The sequence below is a fragment of the Galleria mellonella genome, unplaced genomic scaffold, assembly GCF_026898425.1.
Source record: "Galleria mellonella isolate WM207_F2 unplaced genomic scaffold, CSIRO_AGI_GalMel_v1 utg329, whole genome shotgun sequence".
Lineage (NCBI taxonomy): Eukaryota > Metazoa > Arthropoda > Insecta > Lepidoptera > Pyralidae > Galleria > Galleria mellonella.
Window position 1 is genome coordinate 896,813 of NW_026442078.1, and position 20,885 is coordinate 917,697.

General features: G+C 29.7%; 1 protein-coding gene across 1 annotated transcript in view; it reads right to left on the reverse strand.

Annotated features, from left to right (window-relative positions):
• LOC113514211 (uncharacterized) overlaps positions 1-20,885 on the reverse strand; it is a 138,150-nt gene that overhangs the window by 96,775 nt on the left and 20,490 nt on the right. Inside the window, exon 2 of the mRNA XM_031909356.2 lies at positions 7,823-7,880. The gene's annotated coding sequence lies outside the window, so the exon portion shown is untranslated. The remainder of the gene's footprint in view (positions 1-7,822; positions 7,881-20,885) is intronic.

Genomic DNA, 20,885 nt, shown 5'->3' on the forward strand with positions numbered 1-20,885 from the left:
AGAATGCTACTCTCTTTACCAGTTTGAATTTTTTATGACTTCGTTATATTAGAGTCATAGCTTCTTGTTTTGAACGTAAATATATTATAGTATATATTTGAGAGACTGAATATATTTCAACATAGGCTATTTTTTACAATAGTAAAATATTTCCTTCCCTCAAATACTATCTGCAGCTTTACCAAATATGGTGGCAAATAAATATAACATTAAAAGTCTGAAGAAATAACTTGATGGATGAACAAAAGTAACCGCAGACTATTTTAAATTCTGCTTGTATACCTGGATGAAAAAGCGGGAAGTGGAGACTAGTCGCCACTGCAAAATTTAGACAAAACTACTTCAGTTGAGATGTCTTTATTCTATGGTAAAAAATATTATTTTACAACCAAATACAGATATAGTACATTTCACGACAAGAAATATAAAGAATTACGGACTGTTATTTAAAATTCAAAATTAAGTTATGCGGGAAGAGATAGATTTACTATATCTATCTCTTCCCACATAACTTAATTTTAAAGGCCACAGTATAAATAGACTTCTTTACAAGTTGGGAGACTGATCTGTTATAAATTTACATAAATTTATACTTACAGCTACTCTTTTGTAATAATGAGTATTAATACTTTCGTAGCTGTTTCTTAATTATTTTATTACTAACTTTATTGCGCAGATCTCTTTACTAAACATTCCAACGCAAAAGATAAAGTAACATATGTGTATCCAATTCAATCCAATATTTTGACAAACTTTCACAAAAGCATAATACTTTTTAATATGCAAAATATGATTTCTCAATTAAAAAATAATAAGTGACAAATTTAAATGGTCTCTGGAACGTATTAACTTTTTTTTATTTGTTATTTTATATTCATTATCAGTGAAAATAAAGATAAGAAAAATTAATAAATTATGAAATTATGATATTATAAGTACATATAAATTTCTCTTTTAAAAATCACAACGCCTATTTTAGTAAAACAACTTAATTAAGATCGAAATGTCAGTACAGAGATGAACGATAAGTTACATTTCAATTTTTTTTGCCAATTTCCATAATATAATTTATACATATCAATCAGTCTCAAAGAGGAAAGGACATTTCACGCGATATTTTTGCCAATTATAAAATATATGTACGAATCCGAGATAAACAAATATTGATAGTGTTCTGTTTTTTAATACTAAAATATTAATGTGGTTTGTCTTGACAGAAGGGAATATATAGATTTTAGACATTATTACTACATATTCATACTGGTGTGATATCACATAATACTAAAATACCTTATTATTGGTTGCTAATTATTGTCTTATTAACCGACTTCAAAAAAGGATGAGGTGTTAATGTTCAATTGTATAATTTTTTTAGTAAGTCCACGGATTTTAATACTTTATACTCATCTATATGAATAGCATGAAACTACAACAAATAATATAATAAGAATATACGTAGCTCTGCGGTGATGGCGCCACCCTTTTCTAACCTGAATAACAGTAAATAGTCATTCGAAGTATACAGACAAATTACTTTAAAACAAAATTACGTAATTCTAAAAAAATAAATAGATATGTAGATATATAATTTATTCACATTATTTATAGCACACAAAACAACTGATATAGATATATATGCAAAAAAAAAATACATAAAAGAAGTAACATAATTTTTCATTTCATAATTGTATCACAGTAACACAAAATGGTCACAACTCTGTTTCTTGCTTTGCCCTCAAAAGAGCAAAACACTGATATTCTGTTGTAGCTAAAAGTTAAAGTTGTGGCAAAATAAAGCTTTCAATAGTTTATTTTCCCATCTATTCACCACAGAGATAGAGTTTATTTACATTGCAACACAATGGCGCCCCCGTCGGTATAAATTGGTAGTAAATTTTGCTAATATCATAACAAAAACATAACATAAGAGAAACACCTATACTTGTTTTTAATAAGCTTGTATGTCACTATGTTTATTTATTCTCTTATCTGTCGGTATCTACATAGTTTATTAATTTAAAAAGTGTTAGATTTGCCAAGCTGAAAGATAAAACAAATAAAGAAGTAAATCTTCGCTTTTAGATGAATGATAAGTTCTATTTGTTTGTTTAGCAATTACACTAAATCTCCGGGCCAATTTGCGGGAGATAAAAAAGATATGGCGGTAAATACATCTCAGTCTTAATTTCTCTTTAGATTTTATCAACACGCAAAACGCGTAATTAAAACAACATTAAGCTGAGTACTTACTGAGGTTGGACAGCTAATGGATTTTTATTTCACATTCCGTATCAATTTGAATTATTTTTTTTTAGAATCACCTTCGTGTTTTTTTTTTTTTTTTGTAACGGACTCTCGACAATTTCCTGAACAATTTTTTATTGTTGTTTTTTAAATGGCAAAAAAAGAGATGACTCTAAATTTGCATGTTTTTATATTTTATATGTATGTTACGTCATATTTTAATCAGTTTTAAATCTATTTTCATTATTTGTTTTACAATTGATAGAGATAACGTCTTACTATTATTATAAATATAAAAATTTATAAAAACATGATGTTTAGTTGTTTATTTACGCTTAATTTAAAGAAAAGTTTTTTAATGAGTGGAAATAGACTGTTAATCCTAGCTAAGTTACTTGTTTATGCTATGACTTAGTGAAAGATGATAGGTAAAGATGAATTTATCTCTGGGAGTCGCACATCGTGACAAATTAATTAGGAATTAATCATGATAGGAATTAATCACGAGAGAGAATCTGACAGTGTAAAGTCTCCCACCTAACAGGGTATATAATCAGCAATTGGCCGCTAGTTCAATAAACAAATGAATCAACATTATCAACATATTTCTATCCTTATCCCAATTATATAAAATCATATAAATTCATCGGGGTCAGGCATATTAATGTTTCTGTTTATTTTACTCAAGGTTTTGCTTTCTAGTCTTTTAATCGGTCGCCTGCCTGACGTCAACCCTCCTCGAGAAGGCTCTTTTTAATGCTATCCCTAACCTACAATATGGAATAAAGTATCAAAGAAGAAAGATAGAGACTTTGGGAGGGAGTAAAGATAACAAAAACAAGCCGTGTAGGTACAGGAATAGAATAGAATAGAATAGGGAGGCGTTCCTTTTCTGTGGGTGTCGTAAGAGGCAACTAAGGGAACTAATGGTGAAAGGAAACATCACCGATAGCCTAACTGTGGTCGCCAACACGCCTGTCAAGCGCAGCAATTTTGGCAAAACTCACCTTATAAAGGAAGCTATGTTCAGCAGTGGACAGTTAACGGTTGATATAACAAAGTGAACAAATTAATATTAATAATAATTTAAATAATTAATACAGGATATTAAGATTTTTATCTTAATTCACATACGACATAGCTATTACATATTTCACAAGCCGCAGTACTTACTTAGTTAGTTACTAAATATTTCATACCAACGATCATTATCAGAGGAATCGTCTTCAAATAAATAGATGCGATATTTATCCGATTGATAATCGATTACAAAACAAAATCGTTGACTGCCGCTGTTGCCGAGTGCACTGACAAATGAGTGAACTGCGTGATCATTATCTATCGAACCGGTTTATCGAACGCTAACATGACGTACTTAAGTTACGTCTACGGAGTACGCGATATAAGTACAGTTACCATTATAACATCCTATTAACATCCCAATGCTGGGCATTGGCTACTGTCATTAGAAAATAGATTTTCTATAGTCTGTTTGAAAAAAACTCAGTGAAAAGAATATCTTGAAATTATGACTGATACCTAGTATAAATGAAATTAGTAATAAATCATAAATAAATAATAAAATATTTACCCTCATAATCAAAAACACGTCAAACCTCTTATAAATCTATTGTAGCTATTGAAAAGAGGGCCTACCATAAAATATCTTCCGTAATTTCAGGACCGAACGAAACAAAAATTTTATGTTAAAATTACATAATACATACCGTTTAAAAATATTGAAAATGTTACAATATCATTCCTTTGGATTTTTATGTTAGGATTTATTACGAATGAAATGTTAAGCCCCATTTACTGGGCCAATTTTGGTATGAACAAAAACACGAAATTGAGTTCGAAAACTCGGAATTTCATTTCATGGCAAGCGTTAATCTAGCGATCTATTTTCATTCATTACTAAACTTTAAGTAACTGTCTTATGGTCGTGTTAATTATTATTTTTTTGTTGATATTTTTATTAAGTTCTATTGAAACAGATTCTAATACAATACTGCCCAGGTACTTATACAATGCTACTTAGAAGGTTTAGTAAAGGGTTTTATATCGAGTTTTCCTTTTATAAATAAATAAGCCTTCAGAAATAATAGTCGAGGGATGGGCAGCAGCGTTCCTTTTAAAACATCACGAAAGTCAAGCAAGTGTACCCAAGCAAGTGTAGCCAACCTGTCTGCCAAGCGTTACAACTACTGGCAAAACCTGCCAAGGTGGAGTTCTATTGTTCAGGAGTGGACAGTAATGGCTGATATGAAAATGAGATCCTTAGAAACTTTCACGTTTATAATAGTAGTAGGTTTAGTAAGATTAGTTGGACACTTATTATCTATCTATATATCTATTTAAGAGCTGCGCTCTTGTCGGTGGAGCTCTTGCCACTCACTACGATTATCAGCGAGTCTCTTCACCTCTTGATACGACACGACACCAACTCCTTCCTTGATCTGCCTGATGTAACTATGACTCGGTCTCCCTCTCCCCCGTCTTCCTTCTTATTATACTTATTATATAAGTCACATTATCTTTACTAATCCAACTTCTATTAAACAAGTCATAAAATTAATGAGATAACGTTTTTGCTAACCATACAAGACGCCCATGCGTCATCTGAGTGCAAAATGCGAGTAGCGGTCACAGCGACCACATCGCAACTCGATCTTGGCTAAACTTAAAAGCGTAGCGTTGCACCTGTCTAAAGACCAGTTTCCACTATAACCTTATTTTTTATAATCGAAATATTTATTTATTTTATTCATTAAGAATACGAGTAACCGATAGCAAATGGGGAAGGAAGGTAACGAGCGATAGCCTAGTGCATGGACGCGTGAGGTGACCGCCCACGATAAAGTGGTTACCTCAAAAGTCACTTCCATCCATCTAATCCTCGCTATTGTATACATTATTAAGTATCAATAGGTAATAAAATAAAAAAAAACAAAACATATATTTATCTCAGAATTAACGAAAATATCACACAAACAAACAAAATAACATAAATACAAACCAAAAATATAGACAATTTGAGAAATTTCTTGTTTCTTGAAATCGCTTAAAAATGACCATCGTCATTAAATCAACCGTTAACTGTCCACTGCTGAACAGAGACAGTGGACAGTTAAGGTCCCGAGCTACCTGCATTCATTGATTCCTTTCAATACATTTGAGGTCATCGTTTTATCTAGTGATCGTCCTACACTGCATTTGCCTGTACAGAGTCGTTATTCTCATAAAAAATATAAATGGTATTTAAACTATCATATACACAATTATTTGAAAATATATTTTATAAACAAGTAAATTTTGTTCCATAAAAAAAAAACACTAAAATAAATCAACACAACCAACATAAAAACCAGTTATTTTGACTTACAATCGAACTACTGAAACCGATTTTGAAGATATTTCTATGAGATCAATCTAAAAGTATATCCTTTCAGATAAAAAAAAAAACTAAATTTTCCGATTAAGTTTGTAAATGACGGAGTTTTGAGATAATAAATACAATAAAACAATCGAGAAGCTCCTTCTTTTTTCAAGTTGGCTGAAAATACCTTGTTTGTCAAACTGTGGTTTATACATAAGCGACGTTTTCTTAAATAATAAAGTTAATTGCTGTCCTAAATCATGTATCGATTAACTTTTAGACGTCTAAAAGTTAATAGTGGATCTGTGTACTAATTTTAATTGAAATTTCGATCGTAATTAACAATGATTGAGTAACAAACACTCCAATTTTAAACGTACACAAAACTGTTACATTTTTAATATTATTGAAATACAATTACATTACAAGTTTGAAGAAAATATTGTAATAAACAAAAAAAAAAAACTAAAATATGCTCTTTTTAATTCCGGCACAGACGAGGGACACTGTAAGCCGCTTATTTACGCTGTCACTTATATTTTGATGAACAAAAATATACGCCAAAGATATCCTTCAAGTCTTTATAGCAATAGATTAAAACCCAGTACTACTAAACTAGTATTAAAATTAATGTTAATGGATTGGTACCACCATAATAATGGAATATGCATGTAAAACGTTGACTATTATACATATTACTGGAATAAAGAAGTACAAAAAAGTTGTTAATCCAAAGCTCATTCCAGACCAAACTGAAGACATCAACGGAGAATGCCAATAGCAGATAAATATCCCACAGGATCGCTTAGCCCGCGGCTAGTATGGCGCGTCAAAATCCCCTTGCCTATAATTTCTAACGGCCGGTGTAATAGCAGATGCGATCGTGTGTAACCACCTTTACGGCCCACGGTAGCCGGTTCGTTATAATCTTTCAATTCGCGAGGCATCATGCTCGAATTACTTGCAGTGCCGACTCTTAACACTATCGCCTAGTTTGAATGTCTTCCTACTAAATTATCTATCCGCTAGTTTTTAGATACAACTTCGTCTGTCCGGGATAAAAATTAAATTGTGTTCCACATAACAAAACCAACTTAAATTGCTGTAAAACTAGTTATTTTGATTTAAAAAATTAACTTTTACCAGATCTGACTTTAAGGTTTACCAGAGGGAGACTTTGTACAAAAGTCGATTGCTTGGATACCTCTGTCCCATTCGTGTTTCTACCGTGAAGCAGTTATGTTTGCATGGCTGTGTTTCGGTTTGAAGGGTTATATGATGTGAATTTACTGGATACAGAGGAATAACACCTGAGTCCTCAGGAATGGCAATGCATGGGGGGTATCATGGGCGAAACAGTATACTCTGTTATGTCCATGGTACTACTCATGTCTATAGGCGACGGTTACCCTTTTCCATCAGGTAGGCCGTCAACTTGTTTGCCATTCTAAGTTGTATAAAAAAAAAAAACTACGGAACTAACTTTGATTAAGTTAGTATATGACTAATCTGTAAGTACATCCTTTCAAATAAAAAAAAAATCCCGACTAGTTTAAAATTAACAGAGTTATGAGATAACAAACATTAAAAAAAAACGTAAAACAAAATTAAGAAACTTCTTCTTTTTGAACTTCATTTTTTTTTGAGTCCTCACGAATGGCAACGCATGGGGGGTATCATGGGCGAAACAGATAATGACCTGTATAAAGTAATTGGATGTACCAACATTAGTTATTAAAACGCCAAGCGGTAACGAACAATCTCACATTCATATTTATAATACTAATTATTCAGATGGGCCGTTAACTTGTTCGTCGTTCTAAATTAAATGAGTAAATAAATAAACTAACAACCTGCCTTTACTTTGCAAGAATATACAAAACAAAAATATGTAAAAAATATCTTCTGGTTTTAAAGAAGTAAGTGAAGAAGCAGATATATGTATGTGGATAATCATTATTATTATCTCATACATTATCTGTACACTACTGAATTTAGCCCCCCCCTTAGTCTATGGGGGGGGGGGGGTATAGACTGCCATATCCACAGATGCGGATGTTTGTTTTTTAATATTTAAAGAATTATTTATAAGATTCCGAAGTTGACGATATAACGGAATATTATAGACATTCCGCGCAATAATAACTGAGCATCTCTTCGGATGTCTGTACGCGTGCTAGCACTGTTTTTTTTACTCACCGTAAAGCGAGTTTCTGATGGATGTTCTGCAATCTCGCAGCGAATATACTTGATGTATCTAGAAACAAGAGAGAACAATATAATTAGATATTATAGTTATGAAATTGTGTCGACTCAATTCAGATGTTTGAAATAAAATATTTTTATGTTTATTTTTGTGAGTTCCTTTATTAACTACTAAATGCGTACCCCGCGCCGAACATGTTTCAAACATCGTGCGGATAAACTGTTATTTTTTGACATTTTCTTTCATACAAACCTCTCCTGACAATTACAAACAATTAAAAAATTACTGAATTAGGTAAAGCCGTTCTGAAGTGATACACTTACATATATTCAATAATTGTTTTTTATTTATCTATAACATGACGCCTTGCACCCGCTTGAAGGGGTGCAGATAAAATACTCTTAATAAAAATATTATTATATTATAATTTTATAGTGTCGGGGGCGTAAAACTCTTTATTTAACTTTTTGGCTTTTTCGTAGGTCGTGAAATAACATAATTGAGAAATAATGATATAGAGATATTGAAAATAAAGGAATAATTTTGTAACCAATCTATCTTACTGTAATTACAACAAATTACGACTTTTATTTAATAAATTTTAAAGTTTCAAATCCAATAAAAGTGAGTAAACACAGAACTTTATACGTTTCCTAGAAATTAATTGCCATTTCTTAATTGGCCTTGGTCCAGTGATGGTTCCTATAAAGAGAATGCAACTCGAAGTATGGTACTAAAAACAAACCTGTCTATTATGATACTGGCAAAAGGAATTACATCATTTACTCTGAAGAGAATATCTGATCTGATCTATTTGATACAGTTACGACGTATAAGTGGCAGAGCACACTACACAGGTTTCACGGTTAAACGCTTCATAATAGATTATGTGATTAAATTTATAATTTGATAATAGATATCAATTAATAAATCTGAAAATAAAATACATGTAATGAATAGATATTGATCTAATAATAGTATATTCTGTAATATGATTTATACTCGGGTCTTTATCTATGCGAGAGATCACATCAAGCAGACATAATAAAAATTAATTTAAATAGGTATTTACAAAAAATATGTATATCTATGTGTTGTCTAATACTTATAGTACATCTACTTAATTTATGATTATATATATATATATATATATATATATATATATATATATATATATATATATATATATATATATATATATACTACTTTGTTAATAACATTCGATTAATCGTATCATTTCGAGTTAAGTGAATTCAACATAACAAATAGTAAACTTAAATTTATTTTTGAAATTTAATATTAATTCAAAAATCTTAATTCTTTATTATCGTTTTATGCAAAGATTTGATAGTTATCCAAATTAGATATTGCAACTACTTTTGTCGTCTTCAGCTCGTAGAACATGTTTAAGGAATTATAGTTAAAAGAATCTGATACAAAAATAATAATATATATGAAATGATAAAATTTTTAAATATAAAAAACATGTCTTGAATAGGATTGAACCTGCAACCATCGGAAAGTAAGGCTGTTTATTAAACCATCACACCACCAAGGTCGTATAGGAAAAATTACAAGAATATCCCAATAACGAATCCAAAATAATCGTATGCCCGTTATCAAATGCCTTATAAAGTGGCAAGTCTAACAAGGGATTCGTTAGGTACATCGCAGAATCAACGGGACCCGCGCTTTACATTGATAATCTCAAACCTGTCACAATGTAAAGCTATATCCGAGGGCTGGTACAAATTGCGAAAATGGTAATACACTATTCCAAACGAGCATATCTCAAAATATCAAGGAAATTTAAATTGAGAGATTTCATCTGTTTACTTGCTTTTTATTATTTTATTGTACAATCGACAAATATATTGCATTATATTTACAGTATTTTCGACCAACTTTAAAAAGAAGGAGGCACTCAATTCGGTTGTATTTATTTATTTTAATTACCTCATAACTCCATCAGTTCTTAACCAATTAGATCTAGACTAGTACCATAGAAATTTTATCAAGATTTTTTTTGTACATCGCAGGAGGCAAACGAGCATGCGGCTCACCTGATGGTAAGTGACTACCGCCGCCCATGATTACCCACAACACCAGCGGCATTGCAGATATGCTGCCGGCCTTTTAAAAAGGAATATACTCTTTTCTTGAAGGTTATGTTAGATCGGTTTAGTAGTTTAATTTTTGGATCAAAACAACTGGGTTTTTTTAATTATTTAATTAATAGAATAGTTATTTTTTTTTTTATATATTAATTAATTAATTATTAGAATAGTATTAAAATATTTTCTTCTTAATCCCATATACGAGTACTATTTGTATATAATTTAATTTACAATTTAAGTTCATAACAATTATTTATTCCGTCAAGACACTGAAAGGTAAAAAACGAACAAATTCATTTCACATTTATAATATTAGTAAGAATCATTCGTTTCACCTCATTTGAGCATATATCACCAAATGAGATGGAACGATATGCATGAGTCATTAACTGTGATAATCTGCCTTACATTATTATGTCCATTATTCATACAATTATTATTTGAATCAATCCGACTTTAAACCTTTTTAAATTTATGGTACGTCATTATATTTACGTATATTATTAAACGTTTACTTTATAAACACTCGTAAACTCGTGTTCATATGGTAATCTAGATTAATCCTGTAATACTTGTTTAGTTTATTCATTTTTAATCGATACTGCTACGCAGCAGGCGACCAGGTTAACGTATGCAGTTAATAACAAGTTCAATACCAATAAATATAAGTTGGATTAGTTAGATTAGTTATGTCGAGTGTGTTTTTATATAGTAATTTTATATTGACCAGAATAATTTAATAATTCATATTAACGTTATTGTCAATACTCTTCCATATATTGTGCTAAATTGCCAGTGTCTTAGTGTATAATTTCTACATAAATGTATAAGTTCCACTAAGTGCCAAAAATATACATGTAAACAAAAGTTGTTCGAGTTTTAATACTGGCTGTTGACACTGAGGTTTTTTAGAACAATGTATTATTTTTAAGTTTGTTCTGTGTCAGATTTTTATAAGACATGTCTTGTTTTTTTTTTTAACTAAACTTATTATTTTATATCACAAATACATATATGTTTTATTACTGCATCCTGCTATTTACAACAAAAGTATTATAGTTTATTTCAATAGTATTTAACGCAAATGTAACCAAAGTTTGATTTAAATTACTGCAAATTTATTCTCTAAATAAAATTAACAGTAAATCGAAATATTCAATTAAGTTTAAAATAAAATTTATCGATTTTCGTTTTAGATATCAGTGGCCTGTCTTATGGTCCGGTCAATTATTTATTTGTATATATATTATTAAGGTCTATTGAAACAGGCTATAATTACATATTTCTTTTTCTATTCGAGATTAAAATAGTTATTCTAAGCATTTTTAAAAATAAGAAAAGAAAGAATAAGAATGTATAGTAGTGAGTACATTTTATATACACTTTAATAAAAAAAAAAATCTAATGAAATAAACGAAAAAAATATTGATAAAAATATTTTTTTTATCAATATTTATTTTTTGTTCTTAGTAATTCTTACCCAATGTTTACTTATATGAGATGTGAAAGTTTGTCAATAATTATATTCTCGATATTTGTTACCCAATCGCGCTATTCCATAAGAATTCGTAACATGAGTGTAGTGATATGAACTTGGAATGGTAAACAAGCTGACAATCCGTCCGATGGAAAGTGGTAACCGTCACCTTTAGTCATGACAAATTGCAAATTTTTTTGAAGAAACTTGCTAAATTCATTCGTACTGCTTAAAAGGAATTAATTTACTGACTGTGCACATTTTATAAACGAGATATTAATTTATCTTAGTTATATTCTCATAAACTTATATTAGTTTAACGCTATAACAAACCTCCTGTGAATTTAATTATATAAATAATATGTTTCGTTTAGAGAACAATTTACATGAATAATTTATATTAAAATTTCAGCAGCGCCTCTAGCGGATAATTTCGGAAACTTAGATTACCACACAAACTTATCAACGTACTTAAACATGAATGCAATCGTAATGTAAATCATTGTATATTTCCCACTAGTTGCTCTGCGGTCACGGGTCGGCTGATGACGGCGGTAGATCTAACATTTATAAGCAAACAAATCTGTCTATCAAGAGTTGACCCATGACCAGCCCTCCTAGAGAAGTGGCAAATGAATCCATTGATAGATATGTTACGTGTGCCATCTAACTCCTTCCTTGACGTGAGTCACGAAAACGTATCTATAAATAGTTTGGTTTGCCACTTGTGGGAGCTTAAAATTTTTAACAACGCCGAAATATTTGATAAAAAATAAAAAGATATATAAGAATATATTATGATAAATGTCACATTCATAAAATGTATGACATTTAGAGCAGTATTCATTTAGATTTAACTTTTATATTGATGGATTGAAATTTAATTAAATAAATTATCAACATGCATCATTTCAAGACATCATCATTTTTAGTCATACTACTAAACATAAGTCTTCCATAGACTTAACCATAATAAGTATATATGTACCATAACCATTATAAGTATGTACTATAAGAATGCAAAGAAGAAATTAGCCACAGATATTATTTAAATAAATACCACAATTTTAAGTGCATTTTCTGTATCAATTTTGACTTTAAATAAATAGGAACAATAAAGTATTAATTACTCTAAATTTTAATTCAGAATTTGCTTAACATTTGTATCGTATGAAGTTTATACGGTTAACAAAAACAGCATGAAGACAGAGTTTTTAAAAGAGCTTAGTAGATTAATGTGTGGGAGAGATTTTTCTGTAAATGTAAATACATAAATATGTAACTTTTATAACATCAGTAATATAAATGTATCATTATTATCAAGTTATGAACTTAATTGAAATGAAAACTATTTAGTTTTCATAAAAATTGAGAAACTTTACTAAAGGGAGACTTTGTACAAAAATCGTTTGTTTGAGTACCTCTGTCCTATTTGTGATCCAACCGTGGTGGTTACCTCTTTCCATCAAGTGGGCCGTCAGCTTGTTTGCCATTCTAAGTTGTATAAAAAACTTTAATAGTACATTTCTTTTTATATATATTTTTTATAGAGATGAGTAATACATAGTAATATCTATATATTTTTTGAATTACAATATTTTTTATACAACTTAGAATGGCAAACAAGCTGATGTCCACCTGATGGAAAGTGGTAACTGTCGCCTATAAACATAAGCAGTACCATGGACATAACAGAGTATACTGTTACGCCCATGATACCCCCCATACGTTGCCATTCCTGAGGACTCAGGTGTTATTCCTCTGTACCCAGTATATTCACGCCATATCCCACTCTTCAAACTGAAATACAGCCATGCAAACACAACTGCTTCACGGTTGAAACACGAATGGGACAGAGGTACCCAAGCAATCGACTTCTGTTGAAAGTCTCCCTCTGGTCAATAACGGATATGTATGTACATATCGGTTATCCAATATATACTCGTATTATCTGAATAAAGGACCCCATAAATGTATATCCACCTGATATGAGCCATATCGAAATGGGTGCTGACCTTTTTTTCGCCATCAATGTCCAAAACGGTGCCATTATTAACCATGCCTAATAATGTGGTACCTATATTAATTAGAATTACTTAAAAAGCTGCAAGTGTTTCTAAATAAACACATGATGGTAGTCAATAAAACTATAAAACTACCGTTATGGACAATGGAATGTCCAGCAAGTAATGTATACAGTAAGGATATGATGCACTAGTATTCCATATCAGGTATAAGTTCCTCATCTATGGAAAGTTTATGCAATCTTAAAAACAAGTACTATATTTTATGTAACGTTTAAATAGAAGAAATGAAAATTTGTCAATTGAAATAGATCAAAATCTGTCCATTTGTTAAAATTCAATTATGTATTTTATTTTTTATTATGAGTAGGTACAATTTTTTAGTAATATTTAATTTTTAATAGAAGTAATTATAAATGTAAATTCATTATAATATTTAATTATTTTATATTATAGAAAATATTGTAAATGACGTAAGGCTAACGAAAATATAATGAATCAAAAATATTTAATTGACAATATTATTAAATGATAATAAAAGACATTAAGATTTTGCTTTTAAATTTTTGACGATCTTTCGAAACTATATACTTATTTATTTGTATTATGAAATAAACAAAATTTAATACTCATGTACCTTTATCACATTCTAGTCTTGAAATATATTTCTTTACGGATCATAACTTCAGGTATGCAAGATAAAGCTGTTCAAGGAAATATGTTGGCATGAAAATGAGAGCCACGGACACGGAGTTTAAGAATTCTACAACTATTAATCTCATTTTAAGCGTTCTTTCTGAGAATGAAACTCATCATAATATTTTCTATTATTTTTTTATATTTAATTATTATTATTTTAATTAATTATTTATATAAACATAATTCATGTACACAGGTAATACCGATGTTTTCTCTAATTAAAATTACGTCTAAGTAAAAATACGTTTCACATTTGATGGTCAAGTATACGGGTATATAAGGGCGTATAAATAAATTACAATTTATTCTATATACATACCTATATTAAAAATATAATTTTACAATGTTTGTACATAACAGACATATAAATTTTTATTTATGTAACACAGTTGTATTTCTGAGGATCTAATAAAAAATTTGTGTGTTATTTAGTATATTTTAAAACGTCATCGAGATTTGATGCATTTCTTTGGTTTTCTTAGTTCTAAAATTCGCGTTTGTCCGGGAAAAAATAGCCCTTCATATGGTCTCCATTTCAGATACAACACCTAAAAGTCCTTTTTTTATATATTACTATGATGGCAAACAAGCATATGGTCCGTCTAGTGGAAAACAGATTTACCGTAGCCTATGGACGCCTGTAACATCAGAATACGAGCTGAGTTTCTTGTCAGTTCTTCTCATCTCGAAATCATTCCGAACTGACGGTAGATTTGACATATCATAAGAGTCTGGAATAGACCTACATGAATAAAGATATCTTGAATTTTAATTTGAATGTTACTCGTGTGTTACCGACCCTTAAGAAACTTTATTACGCCCTTTTTGATGAATCCCATGCTATAATCTCTAGGGAAAGCCTCGGCAGGAAGATCGTTCCACAACCTGAGTATTCACGGGAGGAAGCTCCTCAGAAATCGTACTGTACGTGACTATTCTGTTATTTTTAATGTCATAATTATTATTGTTAATATTAAAAAGTATAAAAAAATAATCAGTTTTACATTAAAAAGGATTTAAAATTATAAAAAGAAAATTATCGAACTTGTTATTTACCGTTATTATATGCCGTATAAAATAATACGTATTTGTCATTTTAAAATTTGCATAATATCGACTAATCTCTCCAACAAGAGTTACGCAAACATTTGTTCTATACGACAATGAACAATATTTGCGTGTATGGTCATCGTATTTGTATGAAGAACATGTAGTACGTCGCACGTCGTTAGGTCAATCAAACATTGAATAAAAAGTATTGTATGGTCAGAAAAATAATAGTAATAGTTGGTACAATAATAACAAAATACAGTAGAGGTATGCAGATTTAAAATTTTGTAAGCCTTGAGGACGCCACGTCTTTCTTTCCCAAGGGTGGCATAAGAGGCGACTAAGGGAGGGCGATGGATAGGCAGCAGCGTCCCTCTTAAAACATCCCTAAAAGCCTAACTACAGTTGTCAACCCGCCTGCGAAGCATGGTAATTACTGGAAAAAAATTGTTCAGCAGTGGACAGTTAAGAGCTGATACGATGCTGATGTTGAAACCTTAATGAGTATTTTTTCAATCAAATATATACTGATTTATCTAATATATATACTTGCCGGTATAGAATACATAAATATAATATTATATATGTATATATATAATATAATATAATTTTTGTACTAAATATGTTTTGTATTTTTTTAACTTTATTAGTATATCGCCATCACTAATCGTAGACCTTTTAATCGAAAGAGTTTATTTATTCTACCATTGGTCAAACTTACAGGTTATTTTAATTTTTGTAAATGATATTATTTAATAAAAGATTTATTCGCAATCCTACATCTTTATGAATATGACTGTACCACCCACCACTATCCCGTTATGAAGTGTCGCGCAAACACTTCCCCGCTTTGTTTGAATGTGTACAAACAATTAGAGAAGTTGATAAAACCAACCAACTCGAACCGAGAGCTAAATATCTAGACATTTTGCATTCTAATGACATGTTACCGTTAAATATTGGGAACTAATAAAAATTCTGCTCGTGCCGAATCAACAATCGGTCTGGTGACAGTAATATTGCTATCTACGTCAGTCTTAATAGGTTTTTACAACGTTTACGTGTCAGGATGTGTTTTTTTGTGGTTGTAAAAGACATTAATAATTTTCGCATATATACATACAGAACGTTAATCGTGCATGCAATATGTGAACGTCCTATGCTATGTTATCATTATACATAGGAGCAATAACAAAAAATGTATACGTAAATTGTTATAAATAACGATCCACTAGCAATATTCCGTGATTATGCTTACGTGAACAAGTAATAAAGTATCCTATATGTTAAGTTAGGAAATAACCTACCTGTGTTCCAAATTTCATCCAAATCCGTTTATTCGTATTTGTGTAAAATACAAACACTATACTATCCATCCTCACAAACTTTCGCATTTATAATATTTATTTATTTATGAAGGCACACCAATAATATATGTATAATATATTAAAAAAATCTACATATAAATTTAGGTCTCATATCTCCTATAACATTAATAGGAGAAGAAAGAAATTAAAAGCGATGTGGAATAAAGATTCTAACTTTGTACACAAAATCTAAGTCTTTGTATCCTACACTCAATCTAAAGCAATCGCCAAAGTATGGAATATTGACATGTTACAAACAATTATTAAATGTAGACCATTTCCTTTTAGCAATCTGCGATTAGCTTGTATTTGGCAAATGACAAAAAAATGGAAAACTTTGTAAAGGAAACAGTAAGAAAACAATTTTCGGAATTTAGTTTTCTTATTTTAGTAATATTAAAAAAAAATTAACATGAACAGGAAATTAATTTTATTTCAATAATAATGACATCAAATGAACACTGGTTAACCAGTTAACAACGACCAATGAACATAAATGATACCGTAATAAAATACCGTCTAATATGCAGCAAAACTATTTTTAATGTCTAACGTTTAAAATAAATCATAATCCGCTTGTGATATGCACAGGAAAATTATAACCTAAGGATTCATACCTTTTTCCTATAATTTAGCTGTCCTCTTAGAGCGGGTGTAAGTAAAAAGTGATGACTGTAGTACCGTGATTGCAGCGTAATAAATCAAATTATGCATCTGTTACGTCTTTATTGCTTGAGTAGTAAAATTGTAAATCGTATAAATGATATAACAGTACCGCAATTTGTCGTTGGGTAAGTTGTTTAGAACGTGCTAATCTCAAGTGTAAGGCCCTCGTATAGGAATCTCTTCCGTGTCTCTGTGCTCTGATTATTTGAGTGCATTATCGCCATCGAGAGATCGCCTCACAACAATATTTATACAGACCACCCAAGATATACATAGATGTCGCAAGATCAACATCCTTTCTCATTGTAAATATTGTTTTTGATAGCATTCCTATTTGTCACTTGCGTATATGTGCTAGTCTTATTTGGAAATGATTTTATTCAGTAACTATCTCATAAATAAAAGAGTGATGGAAGATACCAGAAAAAGTTCTAGTTAAGCGATTAAAAGCTTTAGCCCTTTATTTTACTTCACACTAATATTAATTAGTTGATACACTGTAAAAAAAGGTTTTTCACGAAAGTTTGAAATAATAATTAAATAACTGAAAAAATAGATAAGTAAAATTGCAAGTAGTGCAAATACCTCAACTACTTTATAATAACCAGAGGGAAACTTTGTACAAAAGTCAATTGCTTGGGCACCTCTGTCCCATTCGTGTTTCAACCGTAAAGCAGTTGTGTTTGCATGGCTGCGTTTCGGTTTAAAGGGTGGGATATGGCGTGAATTTACTGGATACAGAGGAATAACACCTGAGTCCTCAGGAATGGCAACGCATGGGGGGTATCATGGACGAAACAGTATACTCTGTTATGTCCATGCTACTGCTCATGTCTATAGGCGACGGTTACCACTTTTTATCAGGTGGGTCGTCAGCTTGTTTACCATTCTAAGTTGTATAATATATATATATATATATATATATATATATATATATATATATATATATATATATTTTTTTTTATAATGTATTTTTGTCGGGCTTTCTGCCTATATTGCTATGCCCTTGCAGGTCATCAAAAACTATGATATTAATACACTCTCTATAGATATATTAACACACATTAGGTGTATTTTGTGTTAATGCAATAGAAAATAATCAAGAATATAATATGAATATTTGTAAAGATATTTGGATGTTTGTTACTTAATTACGCTTGAACGGTTGAATGGATATGAATTCAATTTAGTACACGAATAGATTATAAGATTGACACATAAAATACTTTTTGTACTAATTCACGTCGACAAAATAGCGGGATTATTAGTACAATATTAGCTTTGTATAAGATTTTATCATTTCTGTTTAAAAGATGGCACTATATGAATTAACTGTATGACTCAATAAAATACCAAGACACGGCACCGCCTCCTAATTAGTCGAATTGAATGCGACACAAAAATAATATAATTGAATTAAGAAACTCTTCCTTTTTTAAATTATATAAACATTAAAAAAAAAATTGTATAGGATTATAGTGAAAATTAATGAAGGGATTCTCAGAAATTTTCAAAGTGAGAGTGGAGTGGTAACAGCAGTTGGCTGTTCAACAATTTAAATGTCAAAAGGTTTAAACAATTACCACAATTTATTTATGTTGCTTATAATTAAACTGATATGGGTTTAATCATTTTTATTACTTAGTAATTGCTTATAATTGGAATTTCTCGCACGTCTTTATACACTTTGGCTGTGTCCAGTTTTGGAATGGAAACTACCTGACCTGTTTTCACCTATAAATACATACATTTTAATGTAATGGACTAGAATTTCTCGATATAATATAAAATAATTATTATTAATTTTAAAAATTACACAACATAAAGAATGGGCTTAATATTATAATTTCCAATTTACTTATACAATACACGGTATAGAATACTAATATTTTTTGTCACTTTATATACCTAGTGTTAGTTAAATATGTATATATATTTAGTTTAGAATTTATATATTTTCTAATAACGTCTTTATATAACTAACTACGGACGTTAGTTTTTATTAAAAGCCATAAAAAATTAATATTCTTTATTACTATTCTTTACATTTTTCTTCATAACGTTATAAATACTAAAACTTTAAAATTATTATGTTACCCTTTCATGTATTAATTGCATTAATAAAAAAATGTATGTCTATTGCTTAGTAATAATTAAAATTGTCAGACGCTAATATAATGTTTATTAGGCATATTTCCAAAATTTAAACTTAATGGACAGTAGAATTATAAACAATGACTTGTCTAAAATGCTTGTAATTAAATTTACTTCAATAATAATTCTTATTTTTACAAATGGATTTAAATTAGTAGGTACATAAGTAATATAAAAATAGAAAATTAAAAATATAAAAATAGTAGGTACATAACTTATAAGTAATATTTAAAAATAAATATGTAATATGTTAAAATATACAATATTGTTAATTTGTTATTCTATTATCGACATGTTTGTAAACTATACACTTTGTATGCTTTTACATCAATAGAGATATAAAATCCATGTGAATATCAACGTAATAATACATATTCATAAAACCATTAAACCCCATGTAGTGATAGATTTCAAAAAGAATTTTCGCTCAAAACTAATAGTTTTTGCCATTATGAAAATTGCCACTGTTTACTACTAATAAGATGGGTAGTTAGTGTTTATAGCAATTCCCCTTTTTGCTGTGGTAATTGGTCATTTTAAAGCTTCAGCATCATCAATTTTATGATAGGAATTTTAAAAAAGTTTGTTGTATGCATGCAAAGGAGATGCAAGTGTAAGCTACATTGAGAAACATTGTATAGATTAGTAACATTTTCTTTTTAGCAGACTTAAAAAGCAGGGTTCTAATTCTCCGTATATTTTTTGTTTATGTCTTTTTTTTATTTAATTAGCATACAAATACATTAAAAAAACTATGGATTTTTAGTACTTAACTACGTTTAGTACGTACTTAAACCTTTTGGGTTTGTCGTATGTTACGACATATCTTCGCCATTCTTAACCGATTTTGATTATTATTTTTGTAGTCAATACTATTGTCGTGTAAATCTCATATTGTCGCGATTAAAGTCAAGTTTTTGGGTAGGGGGAGCAAAGTCCATTAGTTTTAAACTTCTTTGATGTTAAATTTTAAATTTAATATTATAGTAACAACATATTACTCAAAATTTTATTAAAACATTAATTTTTCATCCTGGATTTGCAAAAATAGCTTATCAATTCTTAAATGGGTATTTTATCGGTAATTTTTTGTCTATCTTATATCAAAACACAAATTTGACCCACCCATCAAATATCTAGGCATTTATCTATTGATCCTTTGGACAAAATTAACATAAAAGATACAAAGCATTGCGTCATCTTTACATGACATAAATACTTTGTCAATTTACAACTTTTATGTAGATTTTTAAAAGTTTATATTAAAATTTATGTGATTTAGTATTTGACCACAATAACGGTACTATATGTTATAATATATTTTAATGTATAAGAACTATCTGCTTATTCAGTATATAAAAGTAAACGAATGTAATAAACAAGTATCTAATTAATTTTTCTTATTCATAACTAATACGTTTTAAGTAAGCTTATCAATTCTTAAGCAGTAGTCACTAAAGAGAGACTGTACAAAACTCGTTTGCTTGGGTACCTCTGTCCCA